Source organism: Uranotaenia lowii, chromosome 2 (genome assembly GCF_029784155.1).
Source record: "Uranotaenia lowii strain MFRU-FL chromosome 2, ASM2978415v1, whole genome shotgun sequence".
Classification (NCBI taxonomy): Eukaryota; Metazoa; Arthropoda; class Insecta; order Diptera; family Culicidae; genus Uranotaenia; species Uranotaenia lowii.
This window is the reverse complement of record NC_073692.1, coordinates 37,942,821-37,952,409: the sequence shown is the minus strand read 5'-3', so window position 1 is coordinate 37,952,409 and position 9,589 is coordinate 37,942,821.

Sequence of the window (9,589 nt, the reverse complement as noted above, 5' to 3'; positions counted from 1 at the left end):
GAGTTATCCAAAAATGTATGTTTTACTGGCATCCACTGGTTCCACCCTCTCCCTAATCCAAAGTGGGAAAGACTCACGAACTACCATAAAAAATTCTTAGCATAATAACTTTACATGCCATATTTTCGAGTTATACCAAACATTTAATACGGAAACAACCGCTCTTATAAAAACATGTCTCATCCCAACTTATGCTAAAAAAGAATTATGAGAGCCTCCTCCACCTTTCTTTCATGCATCTCGCACTTCTTGAAGGAGGTAGACCTTTCTTATAATCATACCCATTTTTTTCATATCCAAATACCCTTCAATAGCAAATTGGCTTTGGTTATTCTTAAGCTGTACATCAAAATCAAATTTAGCTAAGTCACAGGATTTGCAAAAAAATATTTGTATGAGAGCCCCACCTTGTCCCTTCCTATATCCTCAATGAAAATGCATGGGTTCCAAATAATCAAAGAAATATAACTCGCTTTCAAATGCCCTTACAAGCCAAATGTTGGTCCATTTGCTTGAATTGTTTTCCAATTAGATAAAACATTGTGAAGATTCTAATCAATCTTCCTATGTTCCCACTGCACTGGAAGGAGAAAAGGATACCAATTTTTGCGTACCCCAATCTAATAAATCTAGGTAAAAGATTCTATCCATCATGATAAATGTTCTGATTATTTTGTGGTTCAAAGCTCAAGCTTCATACACATAGAAGAATGATTTTTATTTTTCCAAAAAACTTTTTTAAAAGACTTGCATTACCATTTTTTGTTGGTGTGTATTCATTGGCTAGATATATCGGATAAGCATAAATATTCTGAATCCATAACTTGGATTTGTATATTTTCAAATCAAAATCAAAAAGGGAAAACTAGTTCAGCTGAGATGTTTTTTTTACAGATTTTAAATTTTAATTTTAGAATAATTAATGAAGTTGCAAAAATTTAAGGAACACAATATTAAAATAGATTTTAAAACTTTTGATTTTTTTAAAGCACATTCAAATAATCAATTGAATAAATTAAAATCAAAAATTGTAAAATCAAAAATTTTCATGAGAACGCGAGAGATAATACTCATTATGTATGTACATTATTTATTTCAAATACATTCTATGACTATGATATAGTTTGGAAAACTTTGAATATGTTTATAATTAGGAACACATTGAAAATAGTGTTCCTAATTATGGGCTTGTCCTATCCACCATAAAAAAGTGTGCAATCCTTGGTCGAGTTGGTGAGTTCATCCAGAGTTTTTTGTCTGACCGATCATCCAGAATATTTGTCGATGGCGCTTCTTCAACTTCCTGTGATGTTAACAACCGGGTACTTCAAGGCTCGGTTATCGCCCCACACTTTTCCTGTAGAGGTTGCAATCCATCCTTGATTTTTCTTTTTTTCAAAAAGACATTAAAATATTTGCATATGCCGACGACATCATTTTTCCTTCATCTTCTCCATTTTATCGTAAGGCTATGATCATTTAGTATCCGGGCAGTTACAAACGTGTGTATTTTAAAAACTATTCAATTGATCGAAAAACTTTCTATGGAGGAAATGAAAGTGTTAATATGACATTTAATGTAAAAATATAAGAAAATATATTTATCAATGATTTCAAGAAATACTCTAACTTTTTCATAAAATCTCTTTTTTATCTTTGCACACTTTTTTCAGTCATGTATTGATTCATTTTTTTTTACCACAGAAGCAAAACCTTTGCAAAATCATGATATTTTACACAAACTCACCTGGAAAAAGCAATTGGAATCTGGTTGAAACCTTTTCATGAGTAGGCATCTCGAAAAATTTGATTTCTTAAATCTGGTTTTTACTTAAATTTTGTTGACCATTCGAACACATCTGTCATATTGCGTAAAAACCGGATGCACAGATTGCGATCTTTGGAACTGATCATTATTAGTTATTTACTTGGTGTCTACTAGTCAGGCAACACTTTTTGCCTGCCGGAAATAGATTTTTGCATTATTTAAGGAGTCTGCATTCAGTTATCCCCAATCACCATAGACTTTTTACCATATTTTAGATCAAGGATTGCACTCCCATGGTTGGTTTGACCTCCGTGTGGATCCTAGAGTGGCTCTTTAAACTTCTTAACCATTTGGTTAAAAAAAAAATCTGAAAAAACCAACAGTTCATGAGCTTTCAAGTCAACAATGAAGAATTTTGAGGCGCAAAATGCATAAAAGGAGCAAATTTGTGCACAATTATTTTTACCATGTCTTTTTGCATCGTAAATATCTCAAACACACGTTTACTAAAAAAATTATCAAAAATAGGCAAAATAGTTCTTTTCATAACCAACACAACGCTACTAAAGTTTTGCATATCCGAGCTCTATTAACGTAGCTATCACCGATATAAAGTGCCCGGATACTAAATGATCATAGCCTTATTGCCCGGAAAAGACTCCAACTCGCTGTTGGGACAATCGTCGAATGGCTCCTTCGGTTGGTTTCATCTTTGCCCCAGAAATATTGGAACTGGTACATTTCGGCCCTAACAAAAGAAGACTACATAAGATTTAACCACTCACTCCAAACAATAAAGCTGTTCCCCTGGTTCGATCCTTCTGAATTTCAGTGTTGACGATCAGCTCAAATTCAGGAATTATTTCAACCTTGTCGGAAAGGCCACCATCAACAAGCTGAGTATTCTTGAAAACATCTGTAGTCCTAGAGGTGCAGATTCAGGCGCAAATTTACTTCTGTTCCTACACGGTTGGTTGTTACCAACAATGCTACACGGCCTTGGCTCTTCAGTAGCGGACATGACATTATCTTGAAAAGATTGGAACCTGTTTATAATCAGGCAATATCTACATATCATAAGTGGAGCCTTAAAAATTAGTCTCATCCCATCTCTTATGGCAGAAAGTGGCCAACAACCGTCCCAATGTTCCAACGGTTCGAACTAATAGTTTTATAAATGCATACCTCTAATATGTAACCGCAAAGAGCCTAGGCTTCTACAATGGCACTCAAAAATCCCCAAATACCCCCCCCCCCCCCCCCCCCGCTCGTTTCCAAAATTAGAGCTGCTAATAGCCCGTACATAATTTTGCCCTAATTGCACTACACCTTAGAAAACAAATACAAAATCCTTCCGAAGTTCTACACAGATGGCTCAGACACATAGAACGGCCGGGTTGCTCTCCCTTCGATCATTATGTTCTGTATTCAGTTCTGAAGCTTTTGCTCTCTTGTGGGACACAAAAAATGTTTGTCCTCTGACATCTTTTCTGACTCCGCAAATGCTTTGAAAGTGGTAGCCGCCGGAAACCTTGAGCACCCCTGGATTGATCAATTGTCATAAGTCGCCATCCCGAAAAATATCTCACTGTTCTGCGCAGGACATTTTAATATACTTGGAAACGAAAATGCTGACCTTTAAGCAGCAGCTAGCTGCCAGTTAGACCCTCCAGAATAGGAAATTCCTTCTCGCGATGTTGTCAAATGATTGAGGCAGCATATTTACCATACTTGGTCCCAGGAGTGGAACAGCGTTTTGAACAACGAGCTTCGAGAATTGAAAAACACTCCCGAGCCATGGAAGAAGTATGTTGACGCGCTTCCGCATAGGGCACACCCAAGACCGTATCAAAAGGGGGGCAATAGGGGAAAATGCCCCGAGTCCCCCGGCGTAGGGGTTTCCCCCGAGTAAAAAAATTAACATTTCTTTAATCATATCAAGTACTAGAGATATAAGAAAGGAAATAAAAACAAGAAAATCGGAATTAAAACGTAAAATATAATAGGCCTAGCAACCAGGACAATTTTTCCCAAACATGTTTTAAATTGTACATATAATTTGAAATTTATTAAAAACAATATCTGGAAAAATCTATGCAGAATAAAGTGACTAATCGAAAATTAATCAAGAATGAATTGAGAAATGATACTTGAGAATACTGGATAAGGTGCCACTATTAAGCCTTCCCCTGTTTCTGGTACCTGATACCTGATAAAGAATACTACAAATTTCATTATTTTTATCGAAAAACTTTAACACCGTTTTCCAAACTTCCAATAAAAAAAACAAATTTAGATAAAGCTAGCTCTATGCAAATTAAGCCCAATTTAAGTTTTTTGTTTTTCCTGTGTATAAATTCAGAAAACCACGGAGTAGTTTTTACAGTATAATGGCAACCAGCCAGACCTTGTTCACTTGTTTAATTCATATTGAAAACCCGTGTTTGCCCGAAATAACCTGGAAACTCTAGAATGTCTGCCCACAACAAATAATACATCTCGTTGTCTTATTTATTGAATCAAAAATACATTTTAGGAGTTCGCAGTGAATGAAATACAGTGAATCCGTTTATCACCCACGATGCATTTTAGGGTGACAAATTGGGGACAGTGACAAAATATAGCGCCGATATGGTCTTACGGAAAGGCTGGCACGAGTCTGGTTATGATATGCTAAGCGTACCGGGTTCGATTCCCAGTATCGGCAAGAAAACTTTTGGGTTCGACAGTTTGCCGACAGGTAAGTAACAGTTGACTAAATATAACGTAAACAACAAGGCAACAGCATAGATTATGGTTGCATCTAAATTTGTTTGCTGAAATACTTTACAAACATAGTGCAGATTGTTTATTGTGCCCAGTCTGATGAAAAATCTTTAACGAGGTTTCAATTTTTTTCAAACTTTTAAAAAAGAAATGCAAAATTCTTTTGATAGTAGCATTTCCAAACGAGGATCTTTAAAAACTAAATGAAATAAAAATGCAAATTTATAGAATGAATGATTTTATATTATTTTTATTTTACCTGATTTGAAATTAAGCGAAAACTGTATTGTAAAAAGTAAATATCTCATCCACGTAAAACAAGTTGTAAAAAGTGGTTTTTTTTTCAGCATTTATTAAACGAGACTGGCCGGGTGGGATAGAAATGTGAGATCTAAAAACTTGAAAATTTGGAAAATCCTTTGAAAATACATCGATTAACCTAAAATCATCGCATGGGGACGACTATTTTAAAGTCATATTAAATTTTGATTAAGTAGTACTTTTGCAAGCAAACAAAATCGAAAAGTTGACGTTTTAGCTTTGAAATGCATATAGGATGTTAAAAATAGTTTAATACTACCGTCAAACGGGGCATCACGCAACAGCGGGGTTCGATGCAACATTTATATAACACTACATTGAATCAATTTTTAATTTAATGTATTGTAATAAAGTTATCTTTTAATGATAACAAAATGATTATGACTTAATTTCTCGCATCTTAAGCTAGTTGTCTTAAGTTTTTTATTTTTATGTAAAATTTGAAAAATCGAGCAATAAATGTACAAATTTTAACATTTTTTTATGCTGGAAAAAACTTTACCCAGTATGACGGATCGGCTTGATAAAATTACCTACAAACTTTTTTCAGGTTTCCTCATGTTATACCAACATTGTTGGTGTAAAAATATTTTTCGAACAATCACCCAATTTTTTTAAATGAATATTTTTAATATTCAGTTAGGTGTCTGGGGTTAAATGCAACAAAATTCAAATCAAAGAAATACCTTGTAAATCTCATTTCCAAGTGTTGGAATATGAATGTTTTGAATCACGCGTTTGTAAACATTTAAATTTCATTCATCCAAACATTTATTTTTATGATTTCAGCTTTTAGAATTTTTCGTAGTATTATTTAACCCCTAAATGTATGCAGCATGCTTTATTTCAGAAAAAATGTGAAAATTTGTTTTTACAGACCCAAAAACTACTGCAATTGGTGTTGTCATGCGTAATGGTCTTTAAGACATCGCAAATATATTAAAAATTATGAATTTTCGTACGTGTTCATAAGATTTTTCATTAAAAACAAAGTTTGTTGCAAGTTACCCCATTTTCTAAGGAGGGTGAAAATCGCATGTTTTTAGAAAATTAAAAATAACTAAAGAAACCAATAATTTTTTTAACTACGTTAATTTGATGTCCCAGCATCCTTAAAACTTTTGATGCATAAAGGATACGATTAACTGTGAACATAAGTTTTTTAGAAGCTATTGAAGTTGAAAATTGTTGCATGTTGCCCCAGTTGACGGTATTTAACAATATTTATTGAATTCTTTGTCTAAGAATGTTGAGAAAAGAGGTTCTAAAAGAGAAAAAAAAAGTTAATCTGTATGAGGCTCTCCTGCCCCGAGACCATGCGAAATGACCATTTTCATTCGGGGCGCATATTGGTTTAAGAATTAAACCCGATGACTCCTTAACTTGTCAAACGATAAAATGTTTACTTCTGTCAGTAATGATTCGTAAATTTGAAACAAGTAAATGGAAGTTTGCGGTTTTCATTTAGCGGAACCAAAAAATAGCGGAACTTTTTAATTCGCTAGCTCGATCAAAATTTAGCGGCAAAATTAAACCGCTAACAAAAAGTTATCGGACTAACTAGTGAATAGCGGATTAGCGTTTTTGTGCCGAACACTGCTGAATAATAAGAATGTTCAATCAGTTGCCAGCCGACCAGGTATATACACGGGTGCCGGAATACCTGTAAGTAAACTTGCATTGGAAATTAGTCGAACCTAATAATATAAGAATGCATGTGAACACATACTTAGGCAGAAACTTCGGTGAATCCGTGTACCCATGGGAGGAACCAACATATAAAAAAATATTTCGTTGTTGAAATATCATTTAAATTTTTCAGTTTCATAGCTTATGTCTTCATATTTTAATTAATAAGTACATAATTTATAATTATTTTATTCATACTAGTTTAGTATAAAAAATATTTATCACCTAAAATTACTCAATTACACGAATGGACATGTATTAAATGTACATAACTTTTACAAATCTTGATTAAATTTCGCCAAATTTTGACAGAATGTTTGATTATTGTTGAGCAACAAAACAGACCAAAAAAATTAAAGTAGCTTGTAAAGTGCTTGAAGCGCCACACAGTGGACAATCCGAGAGCTTTTCTGCAAATCTTCATGGCTTAGCATCGAAAATCAATAATTTCATAACGAATGAAACACTTTTTATTTTTACATTCCTTTTGTACTACGGTAAATTCATTGCTTCATCTGAAAAAATCTCCATTCTTCGTTCAGACGGCCATGTATTGTCGAATGATATACCGAGCGCTGTTTGAGTATCTTTAAAAACTTAGGTTGCCAGATTTCCCGGATTTATCTGGGTTTGCCCGGGTATTAAATATAAAATTTGGAAAAAATCCGGTCCGGCTCGGTTGCTCGGATTTCATTGGAAAAGTCCGGATTCTGTCTGGGTTTATTCTTATTTTCATTCTAAAATCAAACTTGAAAAAGCAAATTGTGAAATAACTTTTTTTTTGTTTATGATGTATGTATGATGTAATCTTCCATCCTATGTAGCATGGCACAGCCCGTTTGCAGCGAACTATCGTACATCAAAATTTGATCCGAATAACCTATTTTTTAACTATAAACTGCCTTTGAGTGAACTATTCCAAGGGAGTGAAGGTACAAGTAGAGTAACTTGTACGATTCAATGGGGGTAGGGATAATTTGTTTCCACCGAAAGAACAGTTAACTGCTAAAAAATAAGAAATTCAGCCATTTTGATGCGGAATGTTCCATAGGATGTGTATAGACGAACCCACCATCTCTCAACGACATGTTAAGAAGGTAACTGCCCTGTGCCCTCTACCTTCCACATCGCTTTGATATGGTGTCCGGATGGCCTTCCCTCATCCCCATTAAAAATGACAAAAAAAATCTTCTTAAAACAATTGCAGTTATTACAGGATTAAAGAAATAATAATTTAAGGAAAAATAAGAAAATATGTGAAGAAATTATGAACCTACTTAATTTATTGATATATTACAGAAATATCTAAAAGCTCAGCTAAAAGCGATTTTAAAAAATAATAATAACACTAGTTTACAGCATTTTTGAACTCAGTAAACTGAAGGTCATTTCCAATGTAAAATCGGGCGCTGAACCCAAAATTGAAATTCAAAAAAAACTCAGTAGAACCGTTTTTGAGTTATGCTCCAAATATGAAATTTCGGAAAAATTCAAAAAGTTCTTGTACTTAGATTAAAATATCTCGGATGGCATAACAGTAATTTGAAATCTCTCTTTTGCATATTGAAGGTGAATAAATTTTCAATCGATCATCTGAACACTGTTTTTGCGTTTGACCAACAGTATTGTTGATATTAGTGACTTTATGAGGAAGAAAATTATAAAAAACGCATTTTTTTAGAGAAAATTTGGTTTCTACGAAAGTTTTAAACTCGATGGTAGCATTTAAAAAATCTTTTTTTCTTTTGCGCTCAAATGTCAATTTGAAACAAAGATTTCAAGTGGTTATTTATTAAAATAGGTTGAAATTTGAAGAAGTTATGGCTACTTTACCATAACTGTAATTTTTGCAGTTTTCAATAATTTAACGAACCGCAGTACACTTATCATAGTATAGGAAGAATGAAACATGATAAATCTCACTCGCACCAAGTCAAAATTATTTATTAGCTTACCAGAAAGTCTCATGCCAAGTTTCAGGAAGATCTGATCATAGGGATGGGTTGCTTGAGTCGCAAACGTGAATAAAATTTTGAGGTATCTTGCCCGGAAGGAACGAAAAATACTTTTCATCAATAACTTTTTTCATCACTAGCTGATTGTTTTTTATGGTTGATTTTCTTAAAGCCTAAGTTGAGACAAATATTTCACCCGAAGACTGTAACTCGATTGGATTTGAAACAGAAAAGTTATTGCGGTGGAGCATAACTCAAAAACGATTCTACTGAGATTTTTTTGAATTTCATTTTCGGATTCAGCGCCCGATTTTACATTAAAAATGTTGGTCAGTTAATCAAGTTCACGATTTTTTTAAAATTTTGTAAACTAGTGTAATTAGACTGGGATAAGTTATCATCATTCAAAGATATCAAACATTCAAAAATCTAGAGTGAATTCAATTGAAATTTTTTTCGTTTAATAAATTTAATACACCAAATAACTAAATCTTTCTATATGAATCAAGAGATACATTAAACTTTTGTAGTGAGCATTTCTATCAAGATTACAGTTTAAAAAAATGGTTATTTTATAACAGATGACAAATCTAATCAAATTTGTGAACCATCCTAATCATAATAATTCATGTTCTAACAGCACAAAATTTACAGCTGCAGTAATTTTCTGTATCTTGCACATCCTTTTTTCAATTCTTATGACAATGAGAAAACAAACAAGATAGAAGTAGAAAGGAGGAAGAGAACTTAGAAAGATAAATTAAACGATTGGAACTGGCTCACCGGGAAAAAAAACACTAGCCAAGTTGTGTGTGTGTGTGTGTGTGTGTGTGTGTGTGTGTGTGTGTGTGTGTGTGTGTGTGTATGTGTGTGTGTGTGTGTGTGTGTATGTGTGTGTGTGTGTGTGTGTGTGTGTGTGTGTGTGTGTGTGTGTGTGTGTGTGTGTGTGTGTGTGTGTGTGTGTGTGTGTGTGTGTGTGTGTGTGTGTGTGTGTGTGTGTGTGTGTGTGTGTGTGTGTGTGTGTGTGTGTGTGTGTGTGTGTGTGTGTGTGTGTGTGTGTGTGTATGTGTGTGTGTGTGTATGTGTGTGT